Genomic DNA, 10,936 nt, shown 5'->3' with positions numbered 1-10,936 from the left:
AGCCGGCGGGTCGAGAGCTCTCCGCTGGGCACCAAGAGTACGTGGCCCGGTGGGAAAGCGTCCCTCCGCGGCCGGCGCGGGGGATGCTGCTCCTCCACAGCTCCTCGTTCGAGGTTAGCTCCACCGACAACCCAGCCGCGGAGCCCGCGGAGCCCTCCAGGACGCACAGTCGAGCCCGCAGCCCGCGAGGACGCACAGCGGAGCCACAGACCCCACGGAGCCCGCGAGGACGCACAGTCGAGTCTGGAGCCCGCGAGGACGCACAGTCGAGCCCTGAGCCCGAGAGGACGCACAACTGAGCCTCGAAGCGCGCGGAGCTCGCGAGGACGCACAGTTGCGTCTGGAGCCCGCGAGGACGCAAGCGGAGCCTCGGAGCCCGCGAGGACGCACAGTCGAGCCACAGACCCCGGGGAGCCCGCGAGGACGCACAGTCGAGTCTGGAGCCCGCGAGGACGCACAGTCGAGTCTGGAGCCCGCGAGGACGCACAGTCGAGTCTGGAGCCCGCAAGGACGCACAGTTGAGCCACAGACGCGCCACAGACGCCGCGGAGCCCGCGAGGACGCACCGCTCCGCGTCAGGAAGGGAAGGCCGGCTGCCAGAGGGGAGCCCCTCCGAGGCGTTGACTGATAATCGGAGAAGTGGCGCAGGTACGCGGGGCTAACATTGCCGCCTGTCCCGGGGCCTGGAGGGCGCTGTGAGCTCCGGGGACCAGGAGCGTCCCTGCCGTCGACGCGGCGGTGTGCCCAGCCTCGTCTCGGGTTAGTGCACAGAGCAGCAGGGGTTTGGAGCGGGGGAGGGGGACGGTAGTGGCTGTGAATCGCCCAACCCTGCGAGTCAAGCAGTAGCTCCCGTCTGTCCGTGGACTCGATGGTTTGGGTCCCTTGGAAATGACGAGTTTTTGAAGCAAACCCAAGTCAAAGCAAAGTTCTCCCCTCCCCTCTCCCACTCTCCTACGGAGAGGGTCTCTCCCGCCGCCGTCTTCCGCGTCTCCCAGTTTTCCCCAGCAGTGTGTTCCCTGGGGGTTAAGGCAAAGCCAGCGTCTTTGGATGTGGGCTGTGGAGGCCCGGGGTCCGGGCAGGGCGACCAGAGAGAGACGCGCGGCGGCGCGGAGGGTGTCCCCGAGGAGCGCAGGGCCTGGCGCGGTGACGCGTGGGTTATAGAAGCCGCTGCCCAGCAGGAACGGGGACAAAAATACCCCAGTTCATCTTAGGAAGGTCGTGTCGGGGAGGAAAGAGTGACCCTCTTTGGATCTCTGGCTGTGTCCAGAAGAGATTATCAGGAAGAAAGCATCCAGCTTTATTAGTGTAAGTTTTGGGTGAGGTGGGAAGCTTCAGAGGAAATGAAGACCCTAGGAAACGGTTCAGTCTGAGTATTTCTATGCTGGGTTCCATGAAGAGTGAGGAGACACGTGGCAGAGGTCAAAAAGCACGAGGTAAGTGTAGGGAACGGACTGTGCTTAGCAAGGCCTGTTTGTAGGATTCTTCCTGATTTCCCTTTGTTTTCTGCAGGTAAGGACGCCCCTTTCCTCTCAGTATAGGGAAGGGGCCTCTCACTTGATGGTTTTATGACCTAATTCAGGGGTGGGAGGAGGGTCAGAGTGACCCTCCCAAGTCTGCTATTTTGGGGGGCAGCACCCTGAACCGCAGAGTATCCGTTGGGTGAAAGGTGAAAGATTTACTATTCCTGTTCACCAAGCATGGTCACGCTAACATATTATTTCTGCAAGGAGTGGGGTTCCTCAGTCAATTGCGTTTGGAATAGGGCCAGGAGAAAATGACTTCAGTGAAATGTAAGCTCTTGCCGCGGAACTTCAAATCTTGGTTCTAATGCAGGGCCACGGAACTATTTCAGTCGTTGAGAACATTTTGTGGATTCTTTGCATGAGGTGATCTTTCCAGCATTGATCAGGGAAAGGTGGCCGAGTCCTGGGGAGGGCTGGGTGGACAGAGAGCATGAATCCCCACTCAGTTTTCAGCTACCCAAGTAATGGTTGGGTCCACTTGCCACAAACCTCACTGAAAAAAAGCTTCACATTGTCTCTCGAAATCTCTTGGACCCTAACTACCTTCTCTCTGTCTCTCTCCCCTTCCCCTCCTTGGCCTGATTAACAAATTTCCCTTCCTCCACTCACAATGAGAAATCAACATATTTGCACTGTCTTAAAAGTAACTTTAGGGCTGAAATCTTAGCGTTTTCCTTCAGAGAGGGAACAAGGAGATGTAAAGGAAGGGGGGGAAGAAGGGAAAACATTCTGACATCGTAACATTTACACCTATAGCTGTCTTCCTTCTCATCTGCAGGCCCAGTTTCTGGATTTTTGTTGACCATGACACGCCCCTCTGTCCTTAGGGATGCAGGGGAATTCTGTTTTCCGCTGAAACAGAAACCTGTGGTTCCAAATCTGGGGGCTTTTCTCTGAAGGGATGATGGGAGGAGTAGAGAGGGTGGGGGCAGGAGGAGGGACGGACAAACAGCTCAGCAAACTATGTAGACCTGCCAGCTCTGGAATGGCCCAAAAGGCAGAAACAAAACCATATGACACATAATTCTAAGACAAAGAACATGCTAGAGTTCATGATTTTATTAATAATCTTTTGGTCAAAAAGTGAAAATACAGATGGAAAGAATCTTCATGCTCCCCAGCAAACAAATTTAGAAATGTGAAGGTGGGTTGCAGATCCAAGCTGGGAATAAGTTTTGCACAACAGTTAAGTAGCACTCTTCAGAAACAGGTGGCCACATTCTAGAGGAGATAGCATTGAACTTAAAAAAAAAAAAAACCACAACATTTATTTTTTAATTTACACTCGATTAGCCAAGGTTTAGTACATCATCAGGTTTTGATACAGTGCTCGGTGATTCATTAGTTGAGTGTGTCACCCAGAGCTTGTCCTACCGCGTTGAACTTCTGGAGTCCAGACTCTGTAGTGGATTCTCTTGGGTTTCTTTCTTGACATCATTACATCTCCCCTAACCCAGTTTTGTACTTTTTCTTTCTTCCCTTCATTGTTCTTGTTCGTGGTGACACTAGACTGACCACACTATTCCTTAAATATGGTGCTGGCTTTGGATTCATAGGGACGATCCGATTCTCTTAAGAAAACACTCGCTTTTTAGTTTTAGGACATGGTGGCAGCATAGAAACAAGCTTCCCCGGTCTGCCTGGGAAAGTGTCTGATTTTTTAGTTCTTTTCCTTTTTAGACCCCATGCTGTACGTGACATCCCCGGGACTTATTTGCCTGATAACTGGAAGTTTGTACCTTTTTATTCCCTTCACCCATTTTGCCCCCACTCTGGCAACCACCGATCTGTTCTCTGTATGGAAGAGAGTTTGGGTTGTGTTGTTTTGTTTTAGGTTCTACATATAAATGAGATCATAATAGTATTTGTGTTTCACTGTCTGATTTATTCCACTTCACATAAAGGCCTCCGGGTCCATCCATGTCCTCACAAATGGCAGGACTTCCTTCTCTTTTTGGCTGGATTACATTTTCTTTATCCATTCATCCGTCAATAGGCACATCGGCTTTCTTCTCATATCCTGGCTATCGGAAGCTGAAGTAAACACAGGGGTGCAGATAGCTTTACAAATTCGTGGTTTTGCTTTCTTTGGATAAACACCCAGAAGTGGCATTGCTGGACCGTGTGGTAGCTCTGTTTTTAATTTTTTGAGGATTCTCCATACTGTTTTCCATAGTAGCTGCACCAATTTGGAGTTTGAATTTTTCCAAATTCCTTTTGACTCCTACTGAGATCATTTCATTTTTTTCTCCTTCAGGTTTCAAAGCCTATCATCATTTTAGGTGACCACATTGCTTTTCTTTAACCAGCTGCTCGAGGATTTCTGAAAATTGTTACTATATCCTGAATATGTTTTCGGTTCTATGTAAAATTTGAAGCAGTTCTGATAAGGCACTGGAGAGTTATTGGTGGAATGAGTTAGGGATAATTAGGAGCAGCTCAAGTTCCCTGAAAACCAGTAATTTCAGAGTTCTTTTCTTTTCTTTCTTTCTTTTTTTTTTTTTTTTTTGATTACAGAATTGTCCAATAAGAAGTTATTTCAAGTTGGAGTACCTCAACTTTGAGAATGTTCTTCTCTAGCAAGAAAAGAAAGTCAAGACTGAGGTCAGAAGGCTGAGATTCAAATTGGCCGCATGTCCGTATCTTGCTAAGCAGTACTGGGCACAAGGAAGGCGCATGCTACTCATGGTACTAATATTGTCTTTTCCAACACAATTAGTGGTATCCTGGCCACAAATAACTCTTAGCAGCAGGCTGGACTAGAAAGGAAAGCTGTTGTGAGCAAGACTCAAGCTTGCACAGGGGAGCCCCAGGAGAGTTCAAGCCCAGCACCTCAGCATTTGGCTATCGCAGCACTGGGCCTCCCCCTTCTTTGTATGTCCATATCAACCATAACGTTTTGCTGCAACATCACAATGATTGGGGTAAACATGGGTGATTTTAAAAATCCAGTGGCAGGGGAGATTCATGTCTAATGGAACCCAAAACTTATATAATATTGGGGTGCCATCTTTAAGAAAAAAACACAAAACTGTGAATACAAAATTAGCTATGAAAGTAAATATTTATTTAGAATAAGAAAAAAATGACAAATTATAAATTTTTTAAAAGTTCATGAATTCTGCAAACATTAGAAAAAGTTAACTTATTAATATACCTCTATATTTCTTCTCCATTATTTAGCTGCTTTATTTTCTATTACCTTTCATATAATAACAGTTTTGTAGCACTATTTTCTATAGAGAAAATAGATAATTCAGTCTTCTAACATGGTTAAATTATTTTTTTAAGATTTTTTTTTTTAATACAGAGAGAGCTCACAAGTAGGCAGAGAGGCAGGCAGAGAGAGGAGGAAGCAGGCTCCTGCTGTGCAGACAACCCGATGCCGGACTCGATCCCAGGACCCTGAGATCATGACCTGAGCTGAAGGCAGAGGCTTAACCCACTGAGCCACCCAGGCGCCCCTAAATTATTTTTTAATATAGTTTAGAAAAGGTGTTTTTTGTTTTTGTTTTTTGGTTTTGGGGGTTTTTTTGCTTCACAACTGATTGTAATGCCAATTATGTTTTTTGAACTGTTGTTACATTTGGGAAACACTTGAAGGTTGTTTTGTTTTGTTTTGTTTTTAAGATTTATTTATTTGAGAGAGATTAAGGGAGAGGGAGAGAGAATCCCAAAGAAACTTCCCTGAGTGGGGAGCCCTGGACCTGGGGCTCGTGGGGCTCAATCTCATGACCCTGAGGTCATGACCTGAGATGAAACCAAGGGTTAGATGCTTACCCCCACAGAGCTACGCAGGCACCCCTGAAGCTTTTTCTAGTAGGAACTGCATTTCCACGCTTCCACAGCATCCCGGGAAGAGGGAGTGAGAAAGAACCATGGCTGGGGAAGGAAGTGTGCCGGGAAGCTCACAGGAGCCTGCAGCCCAGCAGCTCCAAGTCCTCTTGCAGAATCCAGGATGGTGGCTAATCCTTGCTCTTCGGTGTTAAAGAATGGTAAAAGAAAACCATTTAGGTGATCCAAACAAACTTTTACACTTCATGAAACTGACATTCTCCTTTCAGAGAACTGCAAAATGGGGGTAAAAGGCAGGAAGCTTTATCGTATAAAGAATAAAGAGCAAGGAAGAGAAAAAAATTTGCTGATCCGCTGGGCCACATCAACCTTGTTTGGAATGCGAAGGCCCAGAGCTGGCCGGGCATTTGGGGAATGACTGGACATTCTGCAGGTCTGGCCAAGCGGGTCATCCACAGGGACTTGGAACTCACCTAAGTCTAGGCCTGCAGATGTGGCACCCCTGGCAGGAGTGGCTCCAACCTGGGCTGGGAACGTGATTTACACAAGTTTTATTATGTAAGAAGAAGGAAACAATAGAGAAGTTATCTGGAAGAGTTCCAGAATGATCCAAATTCCCTCAGTACCTTTTACTTGCTAAATACTTTCACAAATGCAGAAAGAGTCAAAATAAATCAAGTCAGAAATAAGAATGTCTACCACTCTGGATGGGATTTCTAAAGATTCCCCTTTCTCTTCCCCCAACTGGAGCCGGAGTGGAGGAAGGGCAGGGAGGGTGGAATCATGAGCTCCTGTTTCCCTCCTTGGGCCTTTGCAGAAAGCTTTCCATGAGCAAGTTCCACGTGGGGCTGGCTCTCTGAAGCTGAGGAAATCTCTTGTACAGTACAACAGAAAGACACAAAAGTGGGAAGTGAAGAAATCAGAGATAACTCCAGGTAGTTCAACAAGCAATAGGAATTCTAAACAAGAGAGGGAGGAGAATGAGAAGACAGAAGAAAAGAAGAAGAAAGGACAAGAAGAACAGCAAAAAATTATCAAAGAAATATTTTAGAATATGTTCCTTGAATCAAGGGCTATGATTTACAGATTAAAGGTGAATTAGTTAAGATCCTTCTAACTGCATAAAACCTAACAACCCCCCCCATATGTAATGACTTAAGCAGAAAGGAAATGTATTTCTTGTACACACACAGTAGAGAATCGGGGTCCTGATCAATGGGGGGTGTTCCTTTAGTCAACAGGTCAAGGACCCAGCTCCTTTCAGTGTGTGGCTCACCATCTTCAACACATGGTTTCCAAGTCAGCCTACTCATTAGGATAGATGGAAAAAGAACTCGGAGGACTAGTTTAGAAATGTTCTTATGGTGCTAAGGAAATGTTGAAAAACAAAAACAAAACTGGAGACATCACGTTACCTGATTTCAAGCTTTACTACAAAGCTGTGATCACCAAGACAGCATGGTACTGGCATAAAAACAGACACTTAGACCAGTGGAACAGAGTGGAGAGCCCAGATATGGACCCTCAACTCTATGGTCAAATAATCTTCGACAAAACAGGAAAAAATATTCAATGGAAAAAAGACAGTCTCTTCAATCAATGGTGCTGGGAAAACTGGACAGTGATATGTAGAAGAATGAAACTCGACCATTCTCTTACACCGTACACAAAGATAAACTCGAAATGGATAAAAGACCTCAATGTGAGACAGGAATCCATCAAAATCTTAGAGGAGAACATAGGCAGTAACCTCTTCGATATCAGCCACAGCAACTTCTTTCAAGATATGTCTCCAAAGGCAAAGGAAACAAAAGTGAAAATGAACTTTTGGGACTTCATCAAGATCAAAAGCTTCTGCACAGCAGAGGAAACAGTCACAAAACAAAGAGGCAACCCACGGAATGGGAGAAGATATTTGCAAATGACAGTACAGACAAAAGGCTGATATCCAGGATCTATAAAGAACTCCTCAAACTCAACACACACAAAACAGATAATCATATCCAAAAATGGGCAGAGGATATGAACAGACACTTTTCCAATGAAGACATACAAATGGCTATCAGACACATGAAAAAATATTCATCATCACTAGCCATCAGGGAGATTCAAATTAAAACCACATTGAGATACCACCTGACACCAGTTAGAATGGCCAAAATTAGCAAGACAGGAAACAACGTGTTGGAGAGGATGTGGAGAAAGGGGAACCCTCTTACACTATTGGTGGGAATGCAAGTTGGTGCAGCCACTTTGGAGAACAGTGTGGAGATTCCTCAAGAAATTAAAAATAGAGCTTCCCTATGACCCTGCAATTGCACTACTGGGTATTTACCCTAAAGATACAGATGTAGTGAAAAGAAGGGTCATCTGTACCCCAATGTTTATAGCAGCAATGGCCACGGTCGCCAAACTGTGGAAAGAACCAAGATGCCTTAATGGGTAAGGAAGATGTGGTCCATATAAACGGTGGAGTATTATGCCTCCATCAGAAAGAATGAATACCCAACTTTTGTAGCAACATGGACGGGACTGGAAGAGATTATGCTGAGCGAAATAAGTCAAGCAGAGAGAGTCAATTATCATATGGTTTCACTTATTTGTGGAGCATAACAAAGAACATGGAGGACAAGGGGAGATGGAGAGGAGAGGGAGTTGAGGGAAATGGGAAGGGGAGAGGAACCTGAGAGACTATGGACTCTGAAAAACAACCTGAGGGTTTTGGGGGGGGGTGGGAGGTTGGGGAACCAGGTGGTGGGTAATAGGGAGGGCACGTATTGCATGGAGCCCTGGGTGTGGTGCAAAAACAATGAATACTGTTACACTGAAAAGAAATTTTTTAAAAAGTGAAAAAAAAAAAAAGAAAAAAGTGTTCTTATGGGGCCTCTGGGTGCCTCAGCTGGTTAAGCCACCAACTCTCGACTTAGGCTCAGCTCACGATCCCAGCCTCCTCAGGCTCCTACTCAGAAGTCTGCTTCTCCCTCCCACTCGACTCCTCCCTCCTCTCATGCTTGCTCTCCCTCCCTCTCAAATACGCAGAATCTTGAAAAGAAAAGTCTTTATGATTCAGCCCTGCAAGAGCAACAAGTCACAGCTATTTTCGCGGGTACTCTGTTCCACGGGCAGACAAAAATAAAAATCCCTACATCCAAGGTCTCTGCGGACTTCCAGAGCCATCGTTATCAGACGTTTCCAGAAGCTGTCCCAGACTTGTCTAAAAATTCTTGTCCAGAATCAAACTCATGCTCCTCTTCTGGGTCCCATCCCACTGACCACAAATAAACCAAATGATTAAGCAGCAGCTGGACTGCTCCCAGCTTACAAGCTTGGTGAAAGACAAGGACATCCACTGAGTCAAGTGGGCTCTAAATCCTGTTTACTCACGTTCCTGGTCCGGTTCAAAAGGTCCCACCCTTCCATCTCCGCAGCCTCTGCGGGTTTAGGCCTGGAGCCTGGTTCCATGGGACCACCCGCAGGTACCACCCACCGAGCAGCCTTCCCTGGAGCAGGACAGACCCAGGCCCTGATTAACAAAGCCTTGAGCAATTGGCGGTGCCACCGTGTGACAGTCAGTCCTGGCCTCCCTGTCTTCCCCATCCTGCTCTTCAGATCGTTTTCCGCCGGCTGAGTGTGAGTGCGGGAGGCCCCGGCGAACTCGACGAGACCCTCCAGGGCCGGCCGGCGGTGACAGCTTTACCCTCGGAGGAGAAAGACAGTTTGCACGCCCATGAATAGAACCTGAACCTAGGATCCTGTAGGTAAAACATGAGTAGATGTCTACATTCAGAAGCTTCGTTTTTGTTTGTCTTTTGTTTTGTTTTGTTTTGTGTTTTTTTCGGAGAATCTTGTAAAGCATACACATTTGTCTACACTGTCTTTCTGTCTCTGCGCAAGATTCCCAACTAAGCACCCAAAGGGCAAGCGAGCACCCAGCTGATGTTTGCGCTCACTGTCCCCGCGGTGCAGGCCTGGCCGTCCGGAGCCCCCTTGCACACCCGGCACCGCTGCGGGACGGCCGCAGGCTGGCTTCCCTGCTTAGGACAGCCTCGAGTAGTGACAGGCTTCCAGGGCAGGGGAGGGAAGGGAGCAGGTCTTCCGAAGTTGAGGTCTAGGGACTGCGAAGGGAGGGGAAGGCATTCGCAAGCAGATGGCAGAGTGCATGCTTGATAAAGTGTGCCCTGGTGTGCAGGGTGCGTGCAAGAGTGCATGCTTGATAAAGTGTGCCTTGGTGTGCAGAGAAGCCTTTCCTGCGTCTGAGCCGCACGAAACAGAACGTGGTCGTGGGACAGCTCCTGGCGGTGTAGGCTCCTGCTCTGCGCTCCGGAGCAGTGAGCCACGCGGGAGGTCAAGAGCCTTTTCGAGCCTGTCCGGGCTGACTTGTCGTCCCCGGGGACTCGTGCAGCTGCCCCGCGGCGCCCTGTGGTGGGTGCTGCCGGGGTCTGCGGGCGGCTCGCGCCGGCGGGTTTTGCAGACGCAGCCTCCGCCGGGGGCGCCCCCTTCCGCGCTCTCGGCCGTCGGTGCGGGCTCCGGCCGCGAGAGGGCGCTGCAGGGGCCGCCTCGCCTGGGGGCTCTGCGCGCCCGGGGCACCCGGCTCCCGCCGTCCGCCGCTCGCCGCGGCAGGTGCGGCCCCCGCGGGTGCTCCACGCGCGGCCGCCCCGGCCCCGCCGCACTTCCGCTCCTCCGCCTTCCGGCCGCCCTTTCCCGCACCGAGGCCGCCTCCGGGGCCTCACGTCCCCGGCAGGTGGCGACCGGAGTGAGGTCTGCGGACCGGACGGGGACCGTCGTGGACACCGGCCGGCCGCACGCCGGAGTGTAGGACGGGAGGCCCAGGACTGACCCCAGCGCGGCTGCCATCCGCGGAGAGGAGCCATAGTGGTGCTCCCGATCCCATCTCGAGCGCGAGGGGGTGTAGCTCAGTGGTAGAGCGCGTGCTTAGCATGCACGAGGCCCCGGGTTCAATCCCCGGCACCTCCACTTTTGAGATCGCTGATTTTGCTGCAATTTTTGCCCCCCTGGTCGCCTCATCATTTAAGTTGTGTCTGCCGCTCGCTTATTCTCGCCTTTCGTTCCCTTGCAGTTCTTTGAACGCACACGGAAAACGAGAACGCACGCGGCTCTGCTCCAGGCCCGGGCAGCCCCCCGGCTGCCAGGCCTGCGGGCACCTGCTCGCCCCGTGCCAGGCCTGCGGGCACCTGCTCGCTCCGGAGCCCCCGCCCCGAGAACACGCGCCGCACCCAGTTAAGCAGCGCGTCCAGAGGTTCCGTCTCGCAGTATTACGGAAGAACAAGACGCTCAGAAAGGGGAAAAGGTAAAAGCGGAAGCAGGGGAGCGGCGCACGGGACATTCCCCTCAGCGGGCCTCTCTTTCCGCTCCGGAGCCCTCCCTCCCCGCCGCCTCCCCGGGCTGCGCCCCTTCCCCCTCTCCCCGTCCTTCTCCACCCCTCCCTCTGCTGTCGTGCGTCTGGGACGGTTCTTTAACCCGCTGTTCTTGACTGTAATTACAGGAACTTTTAAAGCATACAGTAAGCTCCGGATGGAGATGAAAGTTCCTTATCGTGTTAAATAAATTAGATCCTTCTTACCCGACTTGAAGAAGCACCTGCTTGGCTCATTTTGAAA

General features: G+C 49.8%; 1 non-coding gene across 1 annotated transcript; it reads left to right on the top strand.

Moving 5' to 3' along the window:
• Positions 1-10,220: 10,220 nt before the first annotated feature.
• Positions 10,221-10,292, top strand: TRNAA-AGC. The gene has a single exon. It is a non-coding gene; the product is annotated as a tRNA-Ala (tRNA).
• The last annotated feature ends 644 nt before the right edge of the window (positions 10,293-10,936 follow it).

The sequence above is a fragment of the Meles meles genome, chromosome 5 (genome assembly GCF_922984935.1).
Source record: "Meles meles chromosome 5, mMelMel3.1 paternal haplotype, whole genome shotgun sequence".
NCBI classification, from domain to species: domain Eukaryota; kingdom Metazoa; phylum Chordata; class Mammalia; order Carnivora; family Mustelidae; genus Meles; species Meles meles.
The sequence above is the reverse complement of the archived record's forward strand: the minus strand, read 5'-3'. Positions and strand labels throughout refer to the sequence as shown.